Raw genomic sequence first — 16,444 nt, forward strand, 5'->3', positions numbered from 1 at the left:
AAAGCACTTTACAATCAATGGATTACTTTTGAAGTGCAGTCACTGTTATTGGGGTCAATTTTAGGAGGGAGGCGGGTTGGCAGCGGGGGAGTCGACTGGACGCGTGGGTATCGAGCCCAGTGAATTCGGGGTGCTTCGCACACGATCGCAGCCTGATTGAAGGGACTTACCTTGGCTTCTGGGTTTCGCGCTGGAAAGCTGTGCAGCGGGCGGACTGCGCAGCCGCATCATAGGCTGTCAGCTGGAGGAGCCCTATTTAAAGAGGTAGAAAATAGGCAAAATTACAGCATGGAGCAGCCCAGGGGAAAGGCTGCTCCCAGGTTTAATGATGTCTCACTCCAGGTCTTACTGGATGGAGTGAGGAGGAGGGGGGAGGACAGAGATCTTCTCCCCAGCGGACGGGAGGAAGTGGCCTGCCTCTGCCGCCATGGAGGCCTGGCTCGAGGTGGCAAAGGAGGTCACCTGCATCACCAACATATCGCGCACCTGCATACAGTGCAGGAGGCGCTTCAATGACCTAAGTAGGTCAGCCGAAGTGAGTACACTTACTCATTCCCCTACACTCCGTCTGCCACATCACCGCCCCCGCCCCACATCTCCTTCTGCACTGCCAACACTACTCTGTCACATCACTCCTCACACCCACTCAAAGCTCATCCTCATCTTACCTGCACTTACTCACCTCACCTGCACTTACTCACCTCGCCAGTACTCATCCCACCACTACCACTCAACCCAATCCTCATACAATCTCATGGCTCTATCTCATATTCACCCTCTCATGCATCTCTTTCATGGTCAGCCTCACCCAACCTGCCACTACCTGTGCTGCACCACAGGGCATGCATCACATATGTGCAGTAGGAAGCATAAGGCAAACGTGTCGTGAGCATGAAGGAGATGCACAAGGGTGTTTGAGGGTTTGTCATGTTTTTTTACTTATATTTGATTTCTGATCAACTCACATTACATATTATATTGTCACCACTACTGCCAAGTCTTTGCAAATCTTGTCTGGTTTGTGCAATAATGCCCTTTCCTGAGGATCACAATGAAGACCCACAACTGATGCCACCCATTGTGTCACTGCAGAGTGGGTGTAGGTGTGTTTGCAGGGCTCTTTTGTGCAGACGACTGAGAGACGTCGGCGATGTCCCCAGTGGCACCCTGGAGGGCAGTGGTGACATTGACAGCGACAGGTAAGAAGAAGGTGCTCAGGCCAGCCGGGAGCAGCTCGGCATGAAGGAGGCTGCAGATGTCCACGACTACATGTCGAGTGACTCAGCCTCCATATGCACTGCTGCTCAGAGAGGTCCAGGAAGCTGAGCCTCGGTCTGTAGACCCTGTGGCGAGGGTAGTGCCTTCTGCGACGCATCTCTCTCTGCCGTTGCCCTCCCTCCTGCTGTGCAGGTGGATGTGTCACAGCACTCTTGTGGGGCTCCACGTGTCAGAGGTGGACGGCGTGGCCGGCGAGGCTGGTGATGCTGTTCGTCCTCCGATGAGGTCATAACTGCAGCTATGGCGGCCCCCATCCGGAAGATGTACGTTTGAGGGGGTCCGCAAGGTAGGTAAATGTGTCTGCACATCGGGTTTGAGGTTCCAAGTTGGTGAATTTTATTGTTAGGAGGAGGGTGGTGGAGGCCAAAATTTGTCCAGTGTTGAGATGAAAATCCCACTCCTCCTAAAATATCCTACAAATCAGGTCTGCTAATGACCTGAATTATGTAATTAACTGCCTTAAGTGGGATCCCGCCAGCTTTAATTGCCGGCGGGAGTCCCACATGCGGGGGCTGCGCGCGCATCTAAGCGTGTCACTGGAGAACCCGGAAGTGGGCGGGTTGGAGCCGGGCTCCTGACCCGCCCTGGGAATCCCCTATTTTCGGAGCCCCCCCACCACGAACCCGCCAGCTCGGAGGTCCGAAATTCGAGCCCATTATGTCAGCAAACATCAGCCAATGTGCACACAGCAACGTTCAACATAAAGCAACTGAGTAAATAATCAGACAATCTGTTTTTAGGTGTTGTTGCTTGAAGGACAAATGATTCCCTAGTCTGAAGAGGTGGATAGCTATGATTTAAGGACAGTGGTCCTAATAATACAGCACTCCCTCACTACAGCACTGAAGTGTCAGACTAGATTACACACTTAAGTCTACAGTGGGAATTAAATACACAGTCTTTTGATATAGAGGTAAAATTGAGCTGAGCTGACAAACAGAACAATTACTGATGCTACAAACAGGCAGATTAACAGAACTTATTCTAACCGCCACTGATATTTTTTTTAGTTTTCTCCCTCTCATGAAGGAGTCTTGGTGAGGTTTGGTTCTATTGGAACTGGCAACCTTCCAGTCACCCAAGAGGCTATTCTTCAGCTGGAGAAAATTTATGATTCTTTTTTGCATTTGGAGCAGAGTGAATATATGCCAGATAGTACGTAATAGCAATGCTGTAAACCAGGAACTTACAGTGTTCCTTGTGTCCAGCTTTGCTATGGCACATACATTGTATGGCATATTGCTGTGATTTGCACTCCATTTCAATGCATATGTCCATATTTCAGCAGATGTACTGAACATCCAATTAAATTTCTAATGGGAAATCGCAGAAGTGATGGCAGGTGGCAGGGAGCTGGCAGAGTGGCTCCTCGCCCAATTTAATGCCTCCACCCAGTAGCATTACACTGGAGAGCTGGCATTATCATTATATTAATGATTTGGATGAGAATTTAGGAGGCATGGTTAGTAAGTTTGCAGATGACACCAAGATTGGTGGCATTGTGGACAGTGAAGAAGGTTATCTAGGATTGCAACGGGATCTTGATAAATTGGGCCAGTGGGCCGATGAATGGCAGATGGAGTTTAATTTAGATAAATGTGAGGTGATGCATTTTGGTAGATCGAATCGGGCCAGGACCTACTCCGTTAATGGTAGGGCGTTGGGGAGAGTTATAGAACAAAGAGATCTAGGAGTACAGGTTCATAGCTCCTTGAAAGTGGAGTCACAGGTGGATAGGGTGGTGAAGAAGGCATTCAGCTTGCTTGGTTTCATTGGTCAGAACATTGAATACAGAGTTGGGATGTCTTGTTGAAGTTGTACAAGACATTAGTAAGGCCATACTTGGAATACTGTGTACAGTTCTGGTCACCCTATTATAGAAAGGATATTATTAAACTAGAAAGAGTGCAGAAAAGATTTACTAGGATGCTACCGGGACTTGATGGTTTGACTTATAGGGAGAGGTCGGATAGACTGAGACTTTTTTCCCTGGAGAGTAGGAGGTTAAGGGGTGATCTTATAGAAGTCTATAAAATAATGAGGAGCATAGATAAGGTAGATAGTCAAAATCTTTTCCCAAAGGTAGGGGAGTCTATATCGAGGGGTCATAGATTTAAGGTGAGAGGGGAGAGATACAAAAGGGTCCAGAGGGGCAATTTTTTCACTCAAAGGGTGGTGAGTGTCTGGAACGAGCTGCCAGAGGCAGTAGTAGAGGCGGGTACAATTTTGTCTTTTAAAAAGCATTTGGACAGTTACATGGGTAAGATGGGTATAGAGGGATATGGGCCAAGTGCAGGCAATTGGGACTAGCTTAGTGGTATAAACTGGGCGACATGGACATGTTGGGCCGAAGGGCCTGTTTCCATGTTGTAACTTCTATGATTCTATGATTTTTCCAGCTGTCCCAGCTTGTTAGTAGGGTACTCAACCTTGAAGGAAATTAAAGTTGATGCTGATCCTACTCCTACTCAAAGTTCACTAATACTTTCTAGGAGGAGTCACAGGATAGCAACCAGGAATTGGAACTGTAACTGATTTTCCCTACAGGGGACTTGCAGCACCCAAACTAACGCTCCGGCTGAGATCAGGTAACTCTGCAAAGACCTAAGGCTGAACGTAGAGCTTTCTAGTCTGCTTGGTTTAGCTACTAAGCCACTGGGGATATATTCCATTTGAATTCTACAAAAAATTCCTGATAGTACGTGAAAATTACTATTTTAAGCCTTCCAAGGATAAAACTGAAGGCCACGGCTGTAATCACAGTAATCCCTAAACCAAATAAAGAGACTCCTTTGAATGTGCCATTTATAGACCAAACTCTGTTCTCAAACTGGGATTAGAGCTTTTGGCTAGTTTTAGTATGCAGATAGAAAAACTTCTGAATAAGCTGATAATCCACCATCAAGTTGAGTTAGTCAAAGAAAATTCTTCCACAGGTAATTTCTGGCATCTTTGTCACAGCACAGTAATGATTGGCTCAGAACTATCCATAGATGCGTAATAGCACTAGGTTCATCAATTCAGTTTTAGCTTCATATAATAAGCTCTTAGCACTGATCACATAGACCTATTTCCTCAGCAGCAAACAACTCAAGTGGACGCCCACTATATGCTCCATTTGTTTTGGCACAGGATCCACCAACAGAGGGATATCAAAGAAATTTAGATAGTCCACCCTCAAATTGTAAATGGCATTATTTAACTGGAACTGACTCATTCTCATCTTTCTCAAGTTATAAAATTAAGTCAGGAAAAATACAAGTTAATACCATTAACAGAATGCACCAAATCAAGCTGTGCAAACCTTTAAATGGATGTAGGACTGTACAAATTATTTAGGTTGGATTTATAGCATAGAATTTAGACAAATGTTGATAAATTGACAAATCAAATCAATAACAGCTTGGCTTGTTCAAAAAATCTGAATCTGTTCCTATGGCAGAGCTGATATAATAAAGATGTAATTATATGTTAATAGTCCAAGATGTAACAGGTACACTACACCGCCTTCTCAGCACATTGACTTGATGCACCAGCCTATATCTGAACTGACCTGGGACTACTTCAGGAAAATAGAGCCTCAAAATTATGAATTCTTACGAGGAGCATCTGTTGACTGGATTTGAAGTAAACTAATTAATTACAAGCGAATTTTTACACTTATACACTTATCTCCAAGCTATCAATCAGCTCAAAGACCATTTTTTTTGCTAAATAAGTTAGGCTTTACACAAACATGAAAGAAAAACACATTCTCAATTATGATTTTGTGTTAAATAATTATAGATAAGAAATGAGATATTGATTATTGAATATTAACTTCAGCTTCTTTAAGCGCCTAGAATCCAAATTCCTCTCCATTAATTTTAGCAAAACAACAACAATAAGTTGTATTTATATAGCACCTTTGATGTAGAAAAACATCCCAAGGTGCTTCACAGAGGCACAATCAGACACAAATGAACGCGGAGGCAAAAGCAGATATTAGAAGGGGTGACCAAAAGTTTGGTCAAAGAGGTGGATTTTAAGGAGGGCCATAAAGGAGGGGACAGAGGTGGAGAGCACAGAAGTGATGAGTGAGCAGGACAGGGTGCGGAAAAGCACACGGGCAACATAGTTTTGCATGAGCTGAAGCTTACGGAAGGTGAAGAATGGAAGACCGGCCAGGAAAGCATTGGAATAGCCAAATTTGGAGGTGACAAAGGTTTGGATGAGGGTTTCAGGGACAGCTGAACTGAGGCGGAGTGTGGCAGGCAATATTACAGAGGAGGAAGTATCATGGAATCATAGAAAAGGTTACAGCACAGAAGGAGGTCATTAGGCCCATCGAGTCCACGCTGGCTCTATGCAAGAGCAATCCAGCTGGTCCCACTTCCCCGCCCTATCCCTGTAGCCCTGCAATTTTTTTCCTTTCAAGTACTTATCCAGTTCCCTTTTGAAAGCCATGATTGAATCTGCCTCCACCACCTCCTCAGACAGTGCATTCCAGATCCTAACCACTCACTGTGTAAAAAAGTTTTTCCTCATGTCACCTTTGGTTCTTTTGCCAATCACCTTAAATCTATGTCCTCTGGTTCTTGACCCTTCTGCCAATGGGAACAGTTTCTCTCTATCTATTCTGTCTAGACCCTTCATGATTTTAAATACCTCTATCAAATCTCCTCTCAGCCTTCTCTGTTACGATGTGGAGATGCCGGTGATGGACTGGGGTTGACAATTGTAAACAATTTTACAACACCAAGTTATAGTCCAGCAATTTTATTTTAAATTCACAAGCTTTCGGAGGCTTCCCCCTTCGTCAGGTGAACGATGTGAAATGAAATCCTCGAAATGAAGCGATTTCATTTCGAGGATTTCATTTCACATCGTTCACCTGACGAAGGGGGAAGCCTCCGAAAGCTTGTGAATTTAAAATAAAATTGCTGGACTATAACTTGGTGTTGTAAAATTGTTTACAATTCTCTGTTACAAGGAGAGCTACTTCAGCTTCTCCTGTCTATCCACGTAATTAATGTCCCTCATTCCTGGAATCATTTTAGTAAATCTTTTCTGCTCCCCCTCTAAGGCCTTCACATCTTTCCTAAAGCGTGGTGCCCAGAACTGGACACAATACTCTAGTTGTGGTCGAACCAGTGCTTTATAAAGGTTCATCATGACTTCCTTGCTTTTGTACTCTATACCTCTATTTATAAAGCCCAGGATCCCATATGCTTTTTTAACTGCTTTCTCAGCCTGCCCTGCCACTTTCAACAATTTGTGCATATATACCCACGTATCTCTCTGTTTCTGTACCCTTTTTAGAATTGTGCCCTCTCGTTTATATTGCCTCTCCTCGTTCTTCCTACCGAAATGTATCACTTTGCATTTTTCTGGGTTAAATTTCATCTGCCAGGTGTCCGCCCATTTCACCAGCTTGTCTATATCCTCTTGAAATCTATTACTATCCTTCTCACTGTTCACTACGCTACCAAGTTTTGTGTCATCTGCAATTTTGGAAATTGCCCTGTACACCCAAGAAAAGCTGTGGTCCTAGTACCGACCCTTGGGGAACACCACTGTACACCTCCCTCCAATCCGAAAAACAACTGTTCACCACTGCTCTCTGCTTCCTGTTACTTAGACAATTTTGTATCCATGCTGCTACTGCCCCCTTTATTCCATGGGCTTCAATCTTGATCAAGCTTAGGAGTTGAAAAGGACACAGACTGCAAACAGTCTGATTCCAGCTGAGGCGATTGTAGGAGAGGGACATGGAATCAATGGTGAGGGTACAGAGTTTGTGGCAAGGGCCGAAGACAATGGCTTTAGTCTTCCCAATGTTTAACTGGAGGAAATTGTGATTCATCCACGACTGGATATCGGACAGTCTGACAACACAGAAGCAGTAGAGAAGTTGAGTGAGCTGGTGGAGAGGTAGAGCTGGGTGTCATCAGCATATGTATGGAAGCAAACCCCATATCTGCAGATGATATCGCTAAGGGGCAGCAAGTAAGGTAAGTAAGCCAACAGCCCTGAAGATCTGGTGGCTGCAAAGATCATGCCCACTGGTGTCGTCCAGTACTTACCACACGGCTTTTGCGGGGACAGTGGGAAGGCACCTAACTTACATAGGGCTTCCGTGTGCCCATGTCACTATAGATACATTTCCGGTGCCCACCTGTTTCATCAGCTGGAAATCCTGGTGCTTATGTGTCATCGGGGAGGATAATCCCCCCAGAAGACTCCATAGGCTCCCCTTCTCTAAAGGGTCCAGGGGCTCACCTCCACCCATCTGGAGGCCATTACTCTGTATTACTGAAGGCTGGCACACTGAGTGAGATACAGTGTCCTGTTGATCCAGGGAAGCAGGAACTTCTAGCATATGGAGTCCCCATCTCATGACCACTGTTTGACCTTATTGTCTAGGAGGTCTCCACTACAGATGCCACTGGTGTTGTCATGTGCTTAATGGCAGACTGCAGTGCAGACACTGTTGTGCCATCCCTCATGTGCGAGATGGCAGTGCATATCTGGATTTTAGACTTGCCAGTAATACCCATACCAACTTTCAATGCCATGCTATTAGTCAAATGACTTCACATTATGGAGGTACTGCTGCAACAGCCTCTGTTTGAAAACAAATCCACTAAGGTCTGAATCCCTACACAACATGGACAAATGAGCTGAATTCCAGAGGTGAAGTGAGAGTGACTGCCCTTGACATCAAGGCAACATTTGACTGATTGTGGCAACAAGGAATCCTAGTAAAACAGAAGGATCAACAAGGTCATCTATGCGCGGAACCACAAGAGATGGGTGAGATCCTGAATGAATATTTCACATCGGTATTTACGGTTGAGAAAGGCATGGATGTTAGGGAACTTGGGGAAATAAATAGTGATGTCTTGAGGAGTGTACATATTACAGAGAGGGAGGTGCTGGAAGTCTTAACACGCATCAAGGTAGATAAATCTCCGGGACCTGATGAAATGTATCCCAGGACGTTATGGGAGGTTAGGGAGGAAATTGCGGGTCCCCTAGCAGAGATATTTGAATCATCCACCGCTACAGGTGAGGTGCCTGAAGATTGGAGGGTAGCAAATATTGTGCCTTTGTTTAAGAAGGGCGGCAGGGAAAAGCCTGGGAACTACAGACCGGTGAGCCTGACATCTGTAGTGGGTAAGTTGTTAGAGGGCATTCTGAGAGACAGGATCTACAGGCATTTGGAGAGGCAGGGACTGATTAGGAACAGTCAGCATGGTTTTGTGAGAGGAAAATCATGTCTCACAAATTTGATTGAGTTTTTTGAAGGGGTAACCAAGAAGATAGATGAGGGCTGTGCAGTAGACATGGTCTACATGGACTTTAGCAAAGCCTTTGACAAGGTACCGCATGGTGGGTTGTTACACAAGGTTAAATCTCACAGGATCCAAGGTGAGGTAGCCAATTGGATACAAAATTGGATTGACGACAGAAGACAAGAAGGTGGTTGTAGAGGGTTGTTTTTCAAACTGGAGGCCTGTGACCAGCGGTGTGCCTCAGGGATCGGTGCTGGGTCCGCTGTTATTTGTTATTTATATTAATGATTTGGATAGAATTTAGGTTTGCAGTAAGTTTGCAGATGACACCAAGATTGGTGGCATTGTGGACAGTGAAGAAGGTTATCTAGGATTGCAACGGGATCTTGATAAATTGGGCCAGTGGGCCGATGAATGGCAGATGGAGTTTAATTTAGATAAATGTGAGGTGATGCATTTTGGTAGATCGAATCGGGCCAGGACCTACTCCGTTAATGGTAGGGCGTTGGGGAGAGTTATAGAACAAAGAGATCTAGGAGTACAGGTTCATAGCTCCTTGAAAGTGGAGTCACAGGTGGATAGGGTGGTGAAGAAGGCATTCGGCATGCTTGGTTTCATTGGTCAGAACATTGAATACAGGAGTTGGGATGTCTTGTTGAAGTTGTACAAGACATTAGTTAGGCCACACTTGGAATACTGTGTACAGTTCTGGTCACCCTATTATAGAAAGGATATTATTAAACTAGAAAAGATTTACTCGGATGCTACCGGGACTTGATGGTTTGACTTATAGGGAGAGGTTGGATAGACTGAGACTTTTTTCCCTGGAGAGTAGGAGGTTTAGGGGTGATCTTATAGAAGTCTATAAAATAATGAGGGGCATAGATAAGGTAGATAGTCAAAATCTTTTCCCAAAGGTAGGGGAGTCTATAACGAGAGATACAAAAGGGTCCAGAGGGGCAATTTTTTTACTCAAAGGGTGGTGAGTGTCTGGAACGAGCTGCCAGAGGCAGTAGAAGAGGCGGGTACAATTTTGTCTTTTAAAAAGCATTTGGACAGTTACATGGGTAAGATGGGTATAGAGGGATATGGGCCAAGTGCAGGCAATTGGGACTAGCTTAGTGGTATAAACTGGGCGACATGGACATGTTTCCATGTTGTAAACTTCTGTGATTCTAATGGGAATCAGGGGGAAAACTCTTCAATGGCTGGAGTCATACCTAGCACAAAGATGGTAGTGGTTGTTGGAGGCCAATCATCTCAGCCCTAGGACATTGCTGCAGGACTTCCTCAGGGCAGTGTCCTAGGCCCAACCATCTTCAGCTGCTTCATCAATGACCTACCCTCCATCACAAGGTCAGAAGTGGGGATGTTTGCTGATGATCGCACAGGGTTCAGTTCCATTCATAACCCCTCAGATAATGAAGCAGTCCATGCCTGCATGCAGCAAGACTGGACAACATCAAGGCTTGGGCTGATAAGTGGCAAGTAACATTCGCGCCACACAAGTGTCAGGCAATGACCATCTCCAACAAGACAGTCTAACCACCTCCCCTTGACATTCAACGGCATTACCATCACCGAATCCCCCACCATCAACATCCTGGGGGTCACCATGGACCAGCCACATAAATACTGTGGCTACAAGAGCAGGTCAGAGGCTGGGTATTCTGCAGCGAGTGACTCACCTCCTGACACCCCAAAGCCTTTCCAACATCTACAAGGCACAAGTCAGGAGTGTGATGGAATACCCTCCACTTGCCTGGATTAGTGCAGCTCCAACAACACTCAACAAGCTCGACACCATCCAGGACAAAGCAGCCCATTTGATTGGCACCCCATCCACCACCACTGGTGGACCGTGGCTGCAGTGTGTACCATCCACAAGATGCACTGCAGCAACTTGCCAAGGCTTCTTCAACAGCACCTCCCAAACCCACATCCTTTTCCACTAGAAGGACAAGAGCAGCAGGTACATGGGAACAACACCACCTACACGTTCCCCTCCAAGTCACACACCATCCTGACATGGAAATATATCGACGTTCGTTCATCATCGCTGGGTCAAAATCCTGCAACTCCCTACCTAACGGCACTGTGGGAGAACGTTCACCACATGGACTGCAGTGGTTCAAGAAGGCGGCTCACCACCACCTTCTCAAAGGCAATTAGGGACGGGCAATAATTGCTGGCCTTGCCAGCGACACCCACATCCCATGAATTAATTTTTTAAAACTCAGTAGGAGTACTCACCATACTGCACCGCTACTCCGCACTAGCTGATCCCTCATCAACCACCCAAACTGCTACCCTTTAGTAATGAGTGCTCAGTATCTCACCCTGTGCTACCTCAACAACATCATGTATGCATGTGTTGGTGCCTACCTCAGAAGGGGGTGGTAACATTTGTTGCTTGGATGTGTGGTACTCTTTGGGTGTTGCTGATGATCCACTACGTTCTCTTGCTTTATGAAGAGCCAATGAGACCTATGACATGCTCGAAGTGCTCAACGTACCCCTCTGCATGAGGTATGTGCATTAGGCTCATTAGACTCCCTCTTCATAATGCAACTGAAATGGCACTGAAGGGGAGGCTGCCATAACAATTTTTTTTAAATTCAGATCTCCTGCCCCATTGCCTCCATTATCTTGTCACCCTACCTGGTGCCTGCTTGCCCGTTCCTCCCATCAAGAAAGTTCCCAGCATGCAATGAACACATTAGTATACTAATCCATTTGATTACTGCTTTATCATTACATACACTAATATATGTTTCTGCACAATCAGTATGGACATGTTGATATAATAGATCATGTATATCACAGAATACATCATTAATGGAACACCTGTTCCACAGTATGCACACCACTTATGTGTTAGTTTTGACTTTAAATACAATAGCAGCAGGGATTCACATATAGTGAATATCTTCCTGCAGTATCATTTATTTAACATCATGGCATGTGTAATATAATTTGCATAATATTGTAATTTTTACCTAATGTCTTACTTGCTACATCCTTGCTAACATTTCAATGTGTCAGCAGAATGTTTTTTAAATGTATTTTACTACTTTCATTTATATCTTACCTTACAGTACCTTGATGTCATACAATTGTGTTCTCCTTAAATTGCCTAACTTTTCCCAGACCTCTAGCCAGGTCCTTTTGATCCGTTGACACAGTGTTCACTCTGTAGTGATATATTGCCACATATGGTGCCTTCTTTGCTTGCTTGGAAGCTATTTCCTCCCCCACAAAAAAAGTGTACTTACATCACTCCACTACAGAAGTTACCAGTAATTGTAAGGCCTCATTGCTAAATTGCTATTCTGTAATTTTCGGTTCAACTATTTTCAGCTAAAGTTTCACTGGATTAATGTGACTGGAGAATTAACTGGCAACAAGAATATCAAAACAAAACTACCTGTACTAAAAAGAGGGCCGGGATTGTTTGAAACACCGCATTACTGATGTAATACATGACAAATATGCCATATTGAATGGCTACTGAAATGATATTCATACAATACTGCATGAAATGGCTAACGGAATACAAAGTGAGTAATGACATATGAAAGGATTGATGAAGAGTAATGAAACAGCTGATGAGGAAAGATGATGAATGGAAAAAGAAAACTACTATACAATATAACTGATGAAAGAAATATTAGAATGCAAAACAAGATGACTTATAAAAATGATGCAAAAATGCAAAAATGAATGCTGAAAGATCTCATACTGAAATGGCCAAATTAAAAACATACAAAATAACTGCTGCACCAAAAAAACTGATGTAAATGTGACTGAAACAATTGTACAATATGACCCATGAAAGAAACAGTAAGCAAGATGTTTGATGAGAAATTATTAATATACAATATGACTAATGAAAGATATTATAGATAAGACAGTGTAACAAATTAATATACAGTACAACTGATGAAACTGAACAAAATACAAGTGTGAAAAAATAGAACCTGTAATTATTATAATTTGATTTGAAACAAATGGCGAGATATGAGAAGTAATCAAATAATCAGCTGAGAAACATTGAAAATTACACAAATAATTCACCTGATGCAAATAAGTTTTAGATACATGAGCAAATTACATATTTATGAAAAGCAAGATAAAGCTGTATGAAAAAAATAACTAACACTTTGATGGCAAGCCATAGAGAAGATTTTACTTGGACTGAAGGAAAATTAGTGAATGGAATGAAAAATTAGTAGAAAAGCCAGATTTAATATAAAAATACCAAGGTCAGAAACAAAGACAGTGAAAAACGAGCAGAAACAAAATGAAAGGGAGGAAGAAAAACTGTATTTCAAGGCTCTAGAGGGCCACAAATCTAAGAGGAAATGAAAAAGCAGCATCAATTTGAAATAGCCAAAGTGAATTTGGTAGGGGAAGTCTAGTCAAACATTAGGGCTCAATTCAATATTTTTTCTGTTTAGATTTATTCAGTGTTGTTGGCTGTTTTTTTGCCATGGCTCATGTTTTGCATTTCATACCCAAATTCAATGTACACAAAAGCAGAATCTACATATACCAGCTAGCTATATGCACCTACTGATAATGTGCAAACAGATACATCAAGGGTAGCAGATGCTTGGGAACACCATCACCTCCAAGTTCCCCTCTAGTCACACAACATTCTGATTTGGGAGTATATCGCCATTCTTTCACTGTCGCTAAGTCAAAATCCTGGAACTCCATTCAGCATTGTGGGAGCACCTTCGCCACACAGAAGATGGTCCATCACCACCTTTCCAAGAACAAATAGGGATGGGCAATAAATGCCGACCTTGCCAACGACACCCACATTCTGAAGAATTATTTTTTTTAAATGGGCCTGCAATCATTTTCATCTGTAGAGTCAATTATGTGATTGGGCAAGCAAGGAGTTATATTATCAGGCAAGCAGGCCTTAGGCCTGGTTCTTGCCCAAGGTGCACACACCATTCTTCAACCAGAGCACCATTTAAGAGCAAAGGGTGATGGCACTTTTCATGTGATCAAACATTTTAAATTTATGGTTATTAATGTACTTGTCATCATTTTACTGTTCAGCACTGGAAATACATTGAGTTTATTCAGCTCACATTTAAAATGAGAATGGTGTAAGACCCTTCAGCTATTTTGGATATAGCATTTGTAATAGGGAGTATCATTATTAGCTACAAAAGTTTGTTTTGTAGTGTTCATTCAATTTTTGTATTGTTTCTGTTGCATTTGTCACAGGTTTTAGTTGTGGCCTACTTTGTGTTTTTGGGATTTCTCTGTGACTCCCTATTTCCACCTGTTGCTTGTCAGCAGCAGCAATTTAAGTTGCCTCAATCACAATTCTCAGATGGGTTACCTGCTGGGAATATTTATTCTATTTGCTGGTTCTGGAGGAGGAAGAGGAGGAAGTATGATGAGGAGGTGAATTTACACCTGAAGCTGTGGGGCAGCACCAATCCTTACCCAGCCACATATGTCTACAGAGCAAGGCGCATCTGCCTAAACATTGGGAGGAGATCTGACTTCACCTCTCATACTTCATTCGGAAGGCAGTCGTGAGATTATGCTATCTCCTTGAGAAAGGCCTTCAGACAAGTTTTACGACAGGGTTGACAGTTTTATGACAGGATCTTGAACATCTATGGTACTGCATCCTTTCAATTAATAGCAAGGGATGTGTGGCAAATTTTGCAACCAATGATGTACTGATGCATCAAGATGGTGACAGATACCATGTTTCCAGGGCTGACCCCTTCATCCATTTCCCTATGGAAAGCAGGCTGAAGTACAAGACAACACTGCATTTTTTCACATGGTAGGTTTCCCAGTGTGCAGGGTATTGTTGATGACAAGCATGTGGCTTACAGGTTCCAACCCCCAATCTCATAGCCTTCATGAACAGAAATGGATTTCACTCCATTGATGTGCAGTTGGTCTGTGACCATAGGCACAAAGTTGTGCTTGTGAATATGCCTGCTATCCTGGTAGCAGTATGAATCCTTTTTATGGCAACATATGATGCCAACATTATTTGAAGGGACAGGAAAACTAGACAGATGGATCCTTGGGCAACAAGATTATCCTCTATAGTCCTGGTTCATAACCTTCTTGAGATAGCCCCAAACAAGAGCTGAGGAGCAATACAATAAGGCAAATGCACCTACCAGGATACTATTTGAACAGAACAAAAGAAACAAAGGTTCAGACTCTTGGACAGATGTGGGAGGGGGAGATGTTACGGTGTAGCCCTGCCAAGATCTCAAAAATCATTGTAATTTGTCACCTATTGCACAATTTTGTCATCCAAAGAGGCATTATAACAGAGCAGGTGAAAAAAAAAAGCGGTCCAAGCACAACCATTAGCAGAGCAGGTCTCTGAGACAGAGCTAGAAAACATGCCTACTGAAAGACTGGGGTATATTGAAGCCAAAGTCAAAATAAAAAAAAACAGTTGTAGCATTCATTATAGAAACTACCTTTGGGCTTAGGACCTCTATCACTTGGGAGGCAGGGGGGGGGGGGGCGGTTGGGGGGGGCTTGTTTGGAGTGGCCACTGTCTCCACATAAGGTGCCATGAAGTACTTGGGGCAGGGCAGAGGGCAGACATTGGCCACTAATATCTCCTCATGGGCACTTATAGAATCAAAAAAAGGAACCTATGTTAGAATGCTGGCAGTAAGACATCCTTTGAAACAGTGCTTATGTGGCAAGATATTGGATCCAACAATCTGCAACCCTTTTACTTGGTGCACTTCTGCTTGCTGTTTGTTTGTTTCCCCTCTCCCACTCCCTGTATGACCTCCAGCCCCAGACAATAATCAGCTCCTATCTCTAAAGACCTCAGTGTAAAATAATCACCATAGTTTATTTTTAACAATCTAAAATCAAACCAAGCAGCCAGTGTAGAAAGATGAAAATGTGTCTTCAACCATACAGTTTTCCAGAAGACTACAAGTTCTACAAAAATCGCAGAACAATTTCATGATGCTCAATGCAGTCCCTAAAGCGATGACACTGCAGGAAGTTCTAGCAAGAGACTAAAGGGGAGATTCTGCTATCTGGTATTCCTAAGGGAGAGGACACCCACAGAGAGTGCATCTTGGAAAATCATGTGCACCCTACTCTGTCTGGTTTAATTAAATTGCACGTGATTTCCAGAATTGTGCTCCCTGCAAGCCGAATCACAGAATCATCCTTCAAAATGATCCTACCTTGCAAAGTCTGATCCAGGTAATCAGAACAACTAAATTGGCTGACATTACCGGGCAAAGTCCAACCAACACAGGCCTTGGTATCAATGCTCTGAAATAATTTTTCAATACTTTCTGTGTCACTTTCAATGATGAGTTCACTGTTATACAAACTAATGAAAATGTTCTGAAAGGCACAAGACTCATATTTTCCCCTGAATTGCAGACTCGTACTCTACCGTTAGTCCAGAAAGGACATCTTCGTGCACAAGTAAAATGAGTATAAATAGAAAATAGTTTCTGTTTTCCAGTTTCTCTGCAAATTGAAAGGCATTTTTGCTTTTGGGGGGAAACTAATAACTGCAATAAGACATGAGTCAGAACACAACTCTCTTCTTGCCTGGACTGACAATTTGAGTATTGAAACACCTCTCCAGCTTTTCAAATAATACTTTTTTCAATAGAATCGCCTCAAAATAATGATCTATAAATTAAAAATGCTATATTTTATAAAACTGATTTATAGAAATATTTCCTAATTCTTAAGACTTCTTGGAAATAAGCATAAATATTAGAATTTTTTATACTTTTCATTCAGTAAGGAAGTGTTACTGCAATGCTCAGTTAAGTCACAGAGCTATCTACTGAATAATTAGTTTGACCTTTGTGTAGAAAACAAAGGCCAATAAT

This window comes from Heptranchias perlo, chromosome 11, assembly GCF_035084215.1.
Source record: "Heptranchias perlo isolate sHepPer1 chromosome 11, sHepPer1.hap1, whole genome shotgun sequence".
Lineage (NCBI taxonomy): Eukaryota > Metazoa > Chordata > Chondrichthyes > Hexanchiformes > Hexanchidae > Heptranchias > Heptranchias perlo.